The sequence below is a fragment of the Solanum stenotomum genome, chromosome 2, assembly GCF_019186545.1.
Source record: "Solanum stenotomum isolate F172 chromosome 2, ASM1918654v1, whole genome shotgun sequence".
Taxonomy (NCBI): domain Eukaryota; kingdom Viridiplantae; phylum Streptophyta; class Magnoliopsida; order Solanales; family Solanaceae; genus Solanum; species Solanum stenotomum.
The window spans coordinates 44,397,516-44,409,303 of NC_064283.1; the positions used below are offsets into that span (position 1 = coordinate 44,397,516).

The 11,788-nt window shown below is 31.0% G+C and overlaps 1 pseudogene; it reads left to right on the forward strand.

Annotated features, from left to right (window-relative positions):
* Window positions 1-3,695: 3,695 nt before the first annotated feature.
* Window positions 3,696-5,348, forward strand: LOC125856013 (vesicle-associated protein 1-2-like; annotated as a pseudogene).
* The last annotated feature ends 6,440 nt before the right edge of the window (window positions 5,349-11,788 follow it).

Below are 11,788 nucleotides of genomic sequence, written 5' to 3' on the forward strand. Positions count from 1 at the left end.
CATTCTGGTAAGGTTAATACTGGGCAGTAGTCAAACGTTTTTTTAATTCCTGAAAGCTTTTCTCACAAGCTTCAGACCACTGAAATTTAACTATTTTGTGAGTCAACTTGGTCAAAGGAGATGAAATATATGAGAACCCTTCGATGAACCTTCTATAATAGCAAGCCAATCCCAAGAAACTCCTAATGTTGGTTAGAGATGTGGGTCTATGGAATTTATACACTCCCTCTATTTTTTTTAGTGTCAAATCAAATGCCCTAACCGAAAACAATATGTCCTAAGAATGCTACAAACTCAACCAAAAATTCACACTTAGAAAACTTAGCATATGAGTCCCTATCCTTGAGAGTTTGAAGGACTATTCTAATATGACTAGGATGACCTTCCTCGTTCCTTGAATAGATTATAATGTCATCAATGAATACTATAACAAACATATCTAAATAAGGCTTGAATACTTTGTTCATATGGTCGATAAATGTTGTCAAAGCATAACCAAAGGAAATAACGAGGGACTCATAATGATCATAGCGGGTCCTGAAAGTTGTCTTAGATATATCACTTTCTCTTATTCTCAACTGATGGTAGCCGGATCTAAGGTCTATCATATCAAAACAAGTGGCACCCTGAAGTTGATTGAAAAGATCATCAATTCTCAAAATAGGATACTTGTTCTTAATAGTGAACTTGTTCAACTGACAGTAATCTATAAACATTCTAAAATAATCATCTTTTTTTCTCACAAATAAAATCGGAGCACCCCAAGGTAAGACACTTGGTCTAATAAAACCTTTCTCAAGAAGATCTTTCAACTGTTCTCTTAACTCTTTCAACTCTACTGGAGCCATTCTATTTGGCATAATAGAGATAGGACAAGTATCGAGAAGAATATCTGTACTGACATTTATTTCTCTCTCTTGAGCGACTCCGGGAAGGTCATCATGAAAGACCTTAGGAAAACTCACTCCAACCTGGAACTGACTGAATAAGAGGTGTCTCAACACTAGAGTCATTAACTCGGACCAAGTGATAGACACAACCCTTTGGAACTAACTTTCTCGCCTTAAGGTATGAAATAAAACAACCCTTAGGCAATACTAAACTACTCCTCCACTCTATAACTGGCTCATTAAGAAACTGAAACTTAATGACTCGAGTTCTACAATCTACTGAGGCATAACAGGTAAAAAGCCAGTCCATACCTAGAAAGATATCAAAATCATGCATGTCTTACTAAACTAAATCAACCATGGTGCTTTTGTGATTGATGGAAATAGTACAATCAAGATAGACTCTCTCATCTAGAATAGACTCGCCATTAAGTGTAGAAACACTGTAGGGCTTAAGAAGCTGCTTAGGAAGAATATCAAAATTCATGGCAGTATAAGGAGTCATAAAAGATAGACTCGCTCCTAGATCTAGCAAAGCATAAACATCAAAAGTAAAGACTTTGTTCATACTTGTGACAACATCTGGTGAATACTTTTGTTTTTGGATATTAGTGATAACATATAGATGGTTTGCCTCTCCGTTGGTCCCTGAAGTAGCTCCTCTAGGTGTAGCTATGTCTGGTGGAGTAATTTAAGAAGCCTGGGCTCTATATTGCCCCTATTTCCACAGTCCACATGTTCTTAAGATACTCTTCCATGAAGTTACCCTCTTGACCACACTTGAAACAACCAGTGGAGCCCTCACAACACGTTCCTCGGTGGTTCCTACCACTCTTAGCACATGTAGGACCCCAGTTACTTCCTTCTGCCACACTACCTTGAGACTGTGCATGTCTAGCTCTGAAACTCTGTGAATTTTGATTATTGAACTCACCTCTAATTCTTGGTGCAGGTGCACTGGCATATGATGGAGTAGGCCCCTTTTGCTTATGTTGGAAAGAATACCGGTTTGCATTACTCTTCTGCTACCAGAACTCATTTCCTGTCTTAGCTTTCTTGTTCCGAAACTCCTCTGTATCTCTCAGTTTCTCTTCCTAAATCTACTACACATGGATCATCACCCTTGCTATTTCCATAGCTCCTATCAGCATAGCTGCCTTGCCCTCTTTGCTCGATAGACAAGACAATGCAACAACGAATAAACTCATCTTCCTCCTCATGTCAGCAACCATCTCTGAAGCATAACAAGAAAGTTGGGTGAACTTAAGGCCATACTTGTGCATGCTCATAGATTCCTGCTTAAGAGTAAAGAATTCTCGTACATTTGCTGCGCTCAATTCCCAGGGAAAGAAATGCCCCAAGAACGTCTCCTCAAACATAGCCCAACTCATAAGTGGTGCACCCACAGCTCTATTTTTTCTTCCATTGATCAAATCACACTCTAGCAAGACCCTTCAATTGGTATGCAGCTAGTTCCACTCTCTCGGCATCAGCAACATCCATAACATCAAAAACCTTTCAAAATATCCTAAACAAAGTTTTATGGATCCTTAGTGACACCTGTACTTATGAAGCTTGGAGGATTCATCCTTAGGAACTCACAGATTCTAGACGTATCAGCCATATCCGGTTGAAAACGGCTTTGTTTCCCAACTTAGTTGGTCACAGCTTGACTCAACATTCAGATAGCTTCCCAAATTTTAGCATTAGCTACCTCTCTTGGGATTGCACTTTTGGTGCATTAGGTAACCCTTATTCCTCAATGTTCCTCTTGGCGGAACGACCTCAGAAAACTCTTCGTGGAGACATGATCTGAAAGATACCCGCAAACACAAGTTAGAAAAAAACTTTTATATAGACGAACTCTATCGCATGAAATGTGTCTGAAAGAAGTGAGATTGTTCCTAAATGTTACAGCCTCCTAATTATAGATGTGGTGTGCTTCACACCAATAACTAGGACTCTACAGACACGACTTCATAGACTCCGTAAAAATCCTAAACTTTGTGCTCTGATACCATGTTTTTCACGCCCCGAGCCTATACCCTGGGTAGGATAGGCAGTCGAGAACTATTGATGGCCCCAAGCGAACCCTTAGCTTGGCTTACTGGGCAGAAGACTTTACTCAATAATAACTAGGATGTTGTAAAGAAACATTCAACTTTCCATTAAGGCAACTCAAGTCTTATAATCAAAACAACTGAAATGCATAAGACTAATGAACTATTAATGTCTAACTATCTATGAAGCTTCTAATACTATGAGGGTTGTTAGGTTTTAGCTAATAAAATATCATGTTGTATTATTGTTTTTGTCCAGATTCATGCATAACCTCAGAACCCTAGCTATGTAGTTCTTTTAGTTTAGGAATTACACATGCTAGGTCAGTAAACACTACAATATATCGGTCACTAGGGATGAGAAATATGGTCCCAAAAGGTCTAATTCTGGTCTTTGTATGTCACTTTTGATGAGAAATATTTGGTCATCAACCGTCCTTATATGCTCCATCGCTAAAGATCAATAGGGACGAGAATTAGGTGCCGGTCCTTAAAAATATTTTGTGACCGGATAATGTTCTAGTCTTTAAAATTCATTTAGAGACCACACTTCTTGGCCTTAAATACAACAATTAATCGGTGCCTTGAAATTTTATGATGAACTTCTCTACTCCTTTTAAGGTTATCACGACCAAAAATCTAGTCCACAAAAAATTTTAAGGACTCAAACATTGTTGGTCCCTAAAGTTGTATTTAAAAATTATTTATTTATTATTTTATATTAAGGATTATTTATGGCCAGAAAATGTGGTACATAAATAACACGTAATTTTTCCTCCAATGGCACTCTTAGATAATATAGATAACTTAATGCATCTAAATAATTTTAATTGAAAGTATTTATTAACATCCCACAAACATTATTGTTCACATAAATATAGTCACAAGACTATTAGACAACTCATTCACCAAAAAAAACTAACATGTGTAAGTATTTAATATAGTGTATTGCCAAACAATTCTTACAAATAGATAATTAATTTGTCAATTTTTTCGAAGTATTCCAACTTGCATCTTGTCTTGTAAACCCTTGTCTTCAAATCCTATAAAACGTACAAAATAAATTTGCTTTTAAAAAAAAATTATGTGCACAACAAAATCACACAATATATTTTATTATTGATAAGAAAAAAGAAATTAGGTGCAAACCAAACACTTCAAAGTCATTCAAAATATTGTTAGAAGGTTATGTTCTCTTTGGAGAATCCCTTGCTATGCTTGGATAAGGAACCTAAAAACTTACTCACAAGAGAACTCATAAAGTATGTCTTTTAAGTCTTCTTTTCTCACAAATCCATTAAGATGGTCCTACTCATGAGAAATCAAAACTAGGAAGATAAAAAAAAATAAGAATACCTTATATAAAAACATGAGTGTGCGTAGAACATTGGTATTCATGTCCAATAACTAAGGTCAAAATGATGTTCATCCTCAAAAAGAAAATCCAAACTTGATGTAGTTTCATAATAGTAATTAACAATATTAGGGAATCGTTACTTTAGATTCTTATCGTTTGGACCCCGTTCACATAATTGATAGCTGCAAAATAGATGCTTATTAATGATCGATTGTGCTGGGATATAGTCAATCAACTTCTTATCTTGCATAATAGATGCCCCAAATTCAAGTGAGCACCTGGCAATCAATCATTTGAAAATTTACTGCTAAAACTATACCAACAATACAACAACAACAAACCTAGTATAATCACACAAGTACAGTCTAGAGATTGTGGTGTTGTTAAGTGAAACAATGATATCAGGAAGAAGAATTCCAATAATTATATTGCTTTCAAGGTAACGACAACAGATCCAAAGAAGTATTGTGTAAAGACCAACACATGAATATTGTCATGCATTACTCTTCCAGCGATATCATAATTACTATGCAACCGTAGAAAGAGGTTGCATCAGTCATACAATGCAAGGATAAATTACTGCTTTAAAGTGTTACTGCAAGCCCTAGAACTACTGCAAAAGATATTACTCCCGATATGTTCAATAAGGATTCAATAAGGAGCCAGGGAATTATGTAGAGGACTGCAAGTTGAAAGTGATATATGTTCCACCTCAAGTGCCACTGCCCATAAGGGAGGAGTCTAAGGAATGTTCTTCTCTTAGGGCTTTAGTATCCAAAAATAGAATTGTAAACACATCTGAGCTTAATAGTATTCAAGGTCATATAATTTATAGTAAGACAACTCGTTGGAGACAAAGGCACTAATTTGAAAGCTTACACAGGAGAAAATTTCTATTATGCAGCAAAAAAACAAGCTTCAACAAGAATTGAATCTCTTTAGAAAGGAACATAACTGAAGTCGTGGAGGTATCCCATCTATATATTTATCATCATTACATTACTGGACTTCCTTATGGGCTATCTTCTCAACGAGACATAATCTTTACACATTCTTTTTATATTTTCAATGCGCCAGTTGTTTGAAAAATTTCAGAACCTTAAGTCAGTTAGTTGTATGTTTGACTTAAATGTGTACAAGTTAGTTTCATTAGTTTTGTAATGGCCTTGTGCTTCATGCAATCATCATATAACAAACTAGTTTCACATACTACTATTGGAAACTCGAGAACACAACATTAGTGTACTGATCAAGTATATTCCTAAGTTATGAATACAACCATGTGTTGGATATTATTGACAAGTCATTGTTGTAGATTGATTTTATTGACATGACGAATTAGTTGGATTCGAAAAAAAGACAAGAATTTTAAAAAACAGAAATACACTAGTAGCACTAACTTGTCCCTTGGCAATGCCTTGTTAATTTCCCGTCTTCCTCTGTTTCTTGATACCAGTCATTTATCTTAGCAGCAGGTACTCCAATAACTCTGTTGGAATTTCTTTGGTTTTTTCCTCCTCATATCTCTCTTTACCACGCTCCTCCTCTTCTTGTTATTCACCTTCATCCTCATATTCACTCATATATTTATACTCCTAATACTCCAAAATGAACACAAAGAAATTGTCAAATCCAAATAGAAGATGAAAATTTCAAAAGAACAATAGAGATCTTAAATAACATCTTTGTTTGTGAACTAATTTTATTTCATAAATAATGTCCTGATGTAGTTAAAATCCAATCAGAATTCAATGCTTTTAAGAAATAAATTAGTCCAATGCAGAATAGTTAAGAGCAGTATTCTTGCTCTTGTCCAATGCATCAACCTTTGCCCCAACATCAATAACGAGTTGTGCACAATTCACATGAAATAAACAAAATAAAGAACCTCTTTATCTCTAAAAAAATTTGATGACACATTGGCTTAATTCAATGTTAATATACTCTCAAATAACACGTAATCAACCTTAAACCTCCTATCTCGACAATATGGATATTTCCTTATGCGAGGATGTTGAAATTTTTTCATTTCTTTTTTTCCTTATTGATGAGTGCTGGTAAAATGATACTATTATTGTTTCCCTCACCCCAAATAGGAAAAGTATATAATGTGTATTATTAATAAGGTAAAAGTAAACACGAAGAAGTATATAATGATTTCCTAGCTCTGAATATGAAGCAAAAAGAGTGCTTACCAAAACAGTTTTCTAAGGAAAAGAAACAATATATCATAACTTTATATCAAACGCATGCCATCAAGTGTGGTTACACACCATTACAGTTGAATTTATAAATTTGGCAAAACTGTTGTTATTCAGACTAAATTGCTAACGCTAAACAAGCTGAAAAGAAACTATACCATCAAATTAAAAAATGTTTGAGCATTAGATTTCATCAGGTTAAATAGACATTTTCAAAATAATAAAAATGGTTAGAATTAAACAAAACGTAAAATATAAAAGAGTTTCAAAGTACACAAATTCTGAGGGAGAAGTAATTGGTGCTTTTAGAAAGAAGTAATTATTGAAAGAAAGCTTCAGAACTCTGATAGATCAATAAGAAAGCCAAAAAGGATCACCTAGAAAAATGTGCATACATGAATATACTGAAGGTCCTATATGAACATCATATCGATCAACTTCTTAGCTGGCCATATCCACAACCAAAATGCAATGTTATCCTTCGTTCTGAATATTCTTCATCTTTGTCAGCACTAGCAGCTACTGTAGCCTTCCAGCCCGAAACTCCAATTACACCAATTATGTATTTAGATGGACAATACTGTAAGTCTCGAATGTGATCATGGGTATAATTTTATTTTAAGGTAAAGGAAAATATAGGCATAGGCATATTGACACAAATTGGCTTTCTGATATAAGAAAAAATGAAATGGACTGTTCATAATAAAAGCAAAGAGAAAAATAAGTAAATGTGTAATTCACCAAAGGGAACTTATAATGTTCACATCAAAAGGATCATAAGTGTAATTAAGGAACACATCTTGTAAGCATGGAGTTGACAGAAGGGTAATTTCAGACTAGAAGGGGAAGGAATTTAGAACAAGTTACAGGTTTCTGAACAAAATCGCTAAATAGAACTACCACGTACCTACGTTTAAGCCCCAACAACGAAAGGAAGTTGACTTTAAAAAGCACCTCTACATCACCAACACTAGCACAATGATGAACAGCAAATTCATCTTCATTTATCTCTTTTGTTTCATCTAGCCCAGGTCTAATTTTTGTTGTTTTCCCATTCAATGCGGAATTCATGGTAAAATATAATAATACTTATTGTAATATTATTCTGATAGTTGTCTTAATTTGACTATTTCTTTAATAGTATTTGTGATATATACTAGATACAACATATCTTGGGTTCTTAGGTACATATGTAAATTATTTTTCATTAATTCTTCTAATAGTTTTATGTCTTTCATAACTTCTGTCCAATATTGTAAATATTCGTAGTTCATTTTAATCTGAATTTATTTCTAAATTATATCATTCTATTCTTTCGAGGTCTAAATTATGTAGGTCTATTTCATACCATTGTTGGTCTAATATAGAATGTTATGATTTAGAAATAAATTGAGATTAAAATGAACTACGAATATTTACAATATTGGACAGAAGCTATGAAAGACATAAAACTATTAGAATAATTAATGGAAAATAATTTACATATGTACCTAAGAACCCAAGAGATGTTGTATCTTTAATACATCACAAATAATATTAAAGAAATAGTCAAATTAAGACAACTAACAGAAGAATATTACAATAAATATTATTACATTTTACCATGAATTCCACACCCCCAAAAAATGTGGTATGCACCCCCAAAGAATGAGATGAAAAGAAACATAAGAAAAAACATACTAGTAGAAAGTTAAGAAATATAAGAAGAAAATTAAACAAATTATATCCAGAATATAAACAACTCAATATCACAAAAACTGATAACAACAAATTAAATCAATTAATAGATAACATATCTAAAACAGAATATAAATATATTCAATATTTAAAGATACAATGAATAACGAGAATAACGAATATAGACAAAAACTTACTGAAATATTTATAGCAAAAAGACAAGAATTAAGACATAAGCAAAATAGACTTAACAGTAATATATTTGCAGAATTTGTAAAAAATCTATAGTAGCACAGAGAAAAACTATTTTATATCTACAAATACAAATAGAAAACTTAGAATATAAACTACAACACAATTTAGAAATGAATAAAGAAGAATACGCAATAGATGAAAAAAACATATGAAAACTATGACAGACTAAAAATAAAGATAATATTTTCTAATCTGGGAAAAAAATATAAGAAAATAGGTCACAATCTATGTTTAATGTTAGAAAAGAAACAATAAAATTAGAAGATAATTTAACTGCTATGCTAAGAATAACAAAAGAAAATGAAGAAATAGATAGAAAAACGAAAATTGAAATAATAAAACAACAAGCAAAAAAGGAAGTACAACAATTAGAAGAAGTAAAAAATACTAAAATAATAGAACTAGAAAAAGAGCTGGCGATATTGAAAGAAATGTATGATATTAAACAAAAATAAAAAGAGCAAAAAACAAAATTAGCAAATGAGATAATTAAATTTAAAGAAAAATTGCAATTAGAAGATGAATTAGAAGGAAAAGAAGAAAATAACCAAGATAATCTACCAGAAATAAGAATTGATGAAATAAATGACAATGATCTAGATGAACAACATTCGGAAACAAGAAAAACATATACGGAACTTTTAACAAACATAGATAATACAAAGAATTTAGAAGTAAATGCAGGAGACATAAACATGAATGAAAAACCTAGTAGATCAACAATAAAAAACCCAAAAAATTTAAAATATTATAATACAAACTATGAACAATATGATAAAGAAAAAACTATATGGGATAAAAGATTGAATAAAAAATGGACACCTAAACCAATAACTGAACAACATAATTTTTTAGATTTAGACTGTGTAGCAGATATAAATAAAACAATCCAATTATGGATGAGATATATATCAAAACAATTAATAGATAATAAAATAGTAATGACAGAGAACACCAGGATATATAGAAAGAACACTAATAGGAATAGTAAAATTATGGCTACAAAATTTATCAAATGAAAGTTTACAAACTCTAAGAAGTAATAAAAAAATTGATGGTGAAATAGCTACCACAACTATGGAAATATTATATAAATACGAAATAGCTATAAGAAACGAATTTAGTAGTATGACAACAGAAGTAGAAGAACAAAATAAAGAAAAAATCATAAACCGGAATCTAATGACAAAGTTAGCAATATGTAACATGTGTTATATAGATGAATATACATGTGCATTAGAGAATACTATTATAAAGGAACATATAGCATAAAAGAAAGTAAAAAAATAAAAAAATTATATTTTACAAAATTACCAGAACCTTTTAATTCAAAAGTAATAAAAAGTTAGAATGAAGCAGGATTAATAGATACCTTAGGAACTAGAATGAAATTCTTACAACGATAGTGTATAGAACTATGTGAAAAACATAAAAAAGAAATAAAAATGGAAAAAATATTGGTAAAAAACTTAGCATGTTGCAACAATATAACAGCACCCCAATTCGGTTGTATAGACAGATACTATAAAAAGAAATATAATAAAAAATACAGATCAAAATATAAATATAAAAAACCAAGAAGAAGATACTATGTGAAAAACTATAAAACTAAAAGACCATATAGACCATAGAAAAAACTAATAGAATGTACTTGTTACAATTGTGAAAAATTAGGATATATACCTAAAAATTGTACATTACCTAAAAATTCAAAGAAAAAACAAATATCAGAAATACTGGTAGACAATGAAAAATATACACAAATAGAGCACGTAGATTATGAATTAAAAGTGAAGATAGTATATATGAATTATTAGAAAACAAAACAGACAAAATGGAAAATAATTCAGTAATAGAATCAGATAATGAATACTATATAAATGAGTGAAACAGATATACAAAATAATAACTTAAGAAAACTATCAAGATGAAGAATCGGCAGAACAAAAAGTAATATTTGATAATAATATATTTGAACAAATAAAAGGAAAAGAATTAGACCTAAGCGTAGAAAAAATATTCGAAATACCAACAATAAGAAATTGGTTTAAACGACAAAAAAAAGAATATTATGTAGTAAGTCAAAGAGAATATATCATAGATTGCAAATACTCCAAAGGAAAGGCTAAAATATCAATAATAAATAAAAAAAAATAAGATATTAAGGCTAAAAATCCAATTAAATATGTACAGTTAGGAGGAATAGAAATACTAATAAAAGCATGTTTTAGAAAAGGAATAGATACACCCATAGAAATATACTTAGCGGATGATAGAATTATACAACCCATAGAAAAAAAGTATAATACGTGCAATAAAAGGTAACCTCATATACCAAAAATTTAAATTCATAATAAGTGCTAACTACTCAGTAGCAATAAATGACAGGAATATAGATAAATCACTAGTATTATATTGGAAAATGTCAGGGATAGAACTAGCCCCAGGAAGTAAAATATTTACAGCTAGATGTAAAAACTTATATGTTTTAACAACAAAACATAAAATAACAGCATAAAATAAAATAAAAAAATAAAAATAGAAAATCCTTTTGAAAGGATAGTTACAGTCATAGATAATAATGATTATAGTTATAATAAGATTGATATAGAAGAAGATTTAGAAATAGTAAAAGAAAGATTAAATACATCAAAAAGAATAAACTATGAAATACCCAAATATCATCAAAAATGAGTACCTCAAGAAGAATTGATAAAACTCCACAAAACTAAATAGAAGAAGAAATAAAACCATATCATTACTACATAACGGGAGTAATGGAACAACGAAAATATCTAATACTAATAAATACAAGACAAGAAGTAAACAATATTACAAGATAATTAATAACAAAAGATGAAATAATTACTATTGAACAATTATTCCCTGAACTACCAAAGGCATTAATATATACCGAAGAAACTACAGAAAAGGAAATAATCATTGGAGGAGTACCAATAGTAATAAAGTTTAAAGTATATCAAGGAGATAAAAATATCACATTTAGGAATAAAATGGTTAGAACAAGTAAAACCATATAATTTAGAAGACAAACAGTTAACAATAAATTATAATAATAAGAAGATAATAATAAAAAGAACTTTCTTATGATAAAAACATGAAAATATATATACTTGCAAAAATAATAATAGAAGGATATTACAACAAATATTATACACCAATGATAGGCACAGGAGCAGAAGCTAACATATGTAAATATAATTGCCTACCAGAAGATAAATAGAAAAAATTAAAAACAGCGATAGTAGTAACAGGATTTAATAATGAAGGAAGCATGATCACATATAAGGCAAAAAATATAAAAATACAAATATGGGATAAGATATT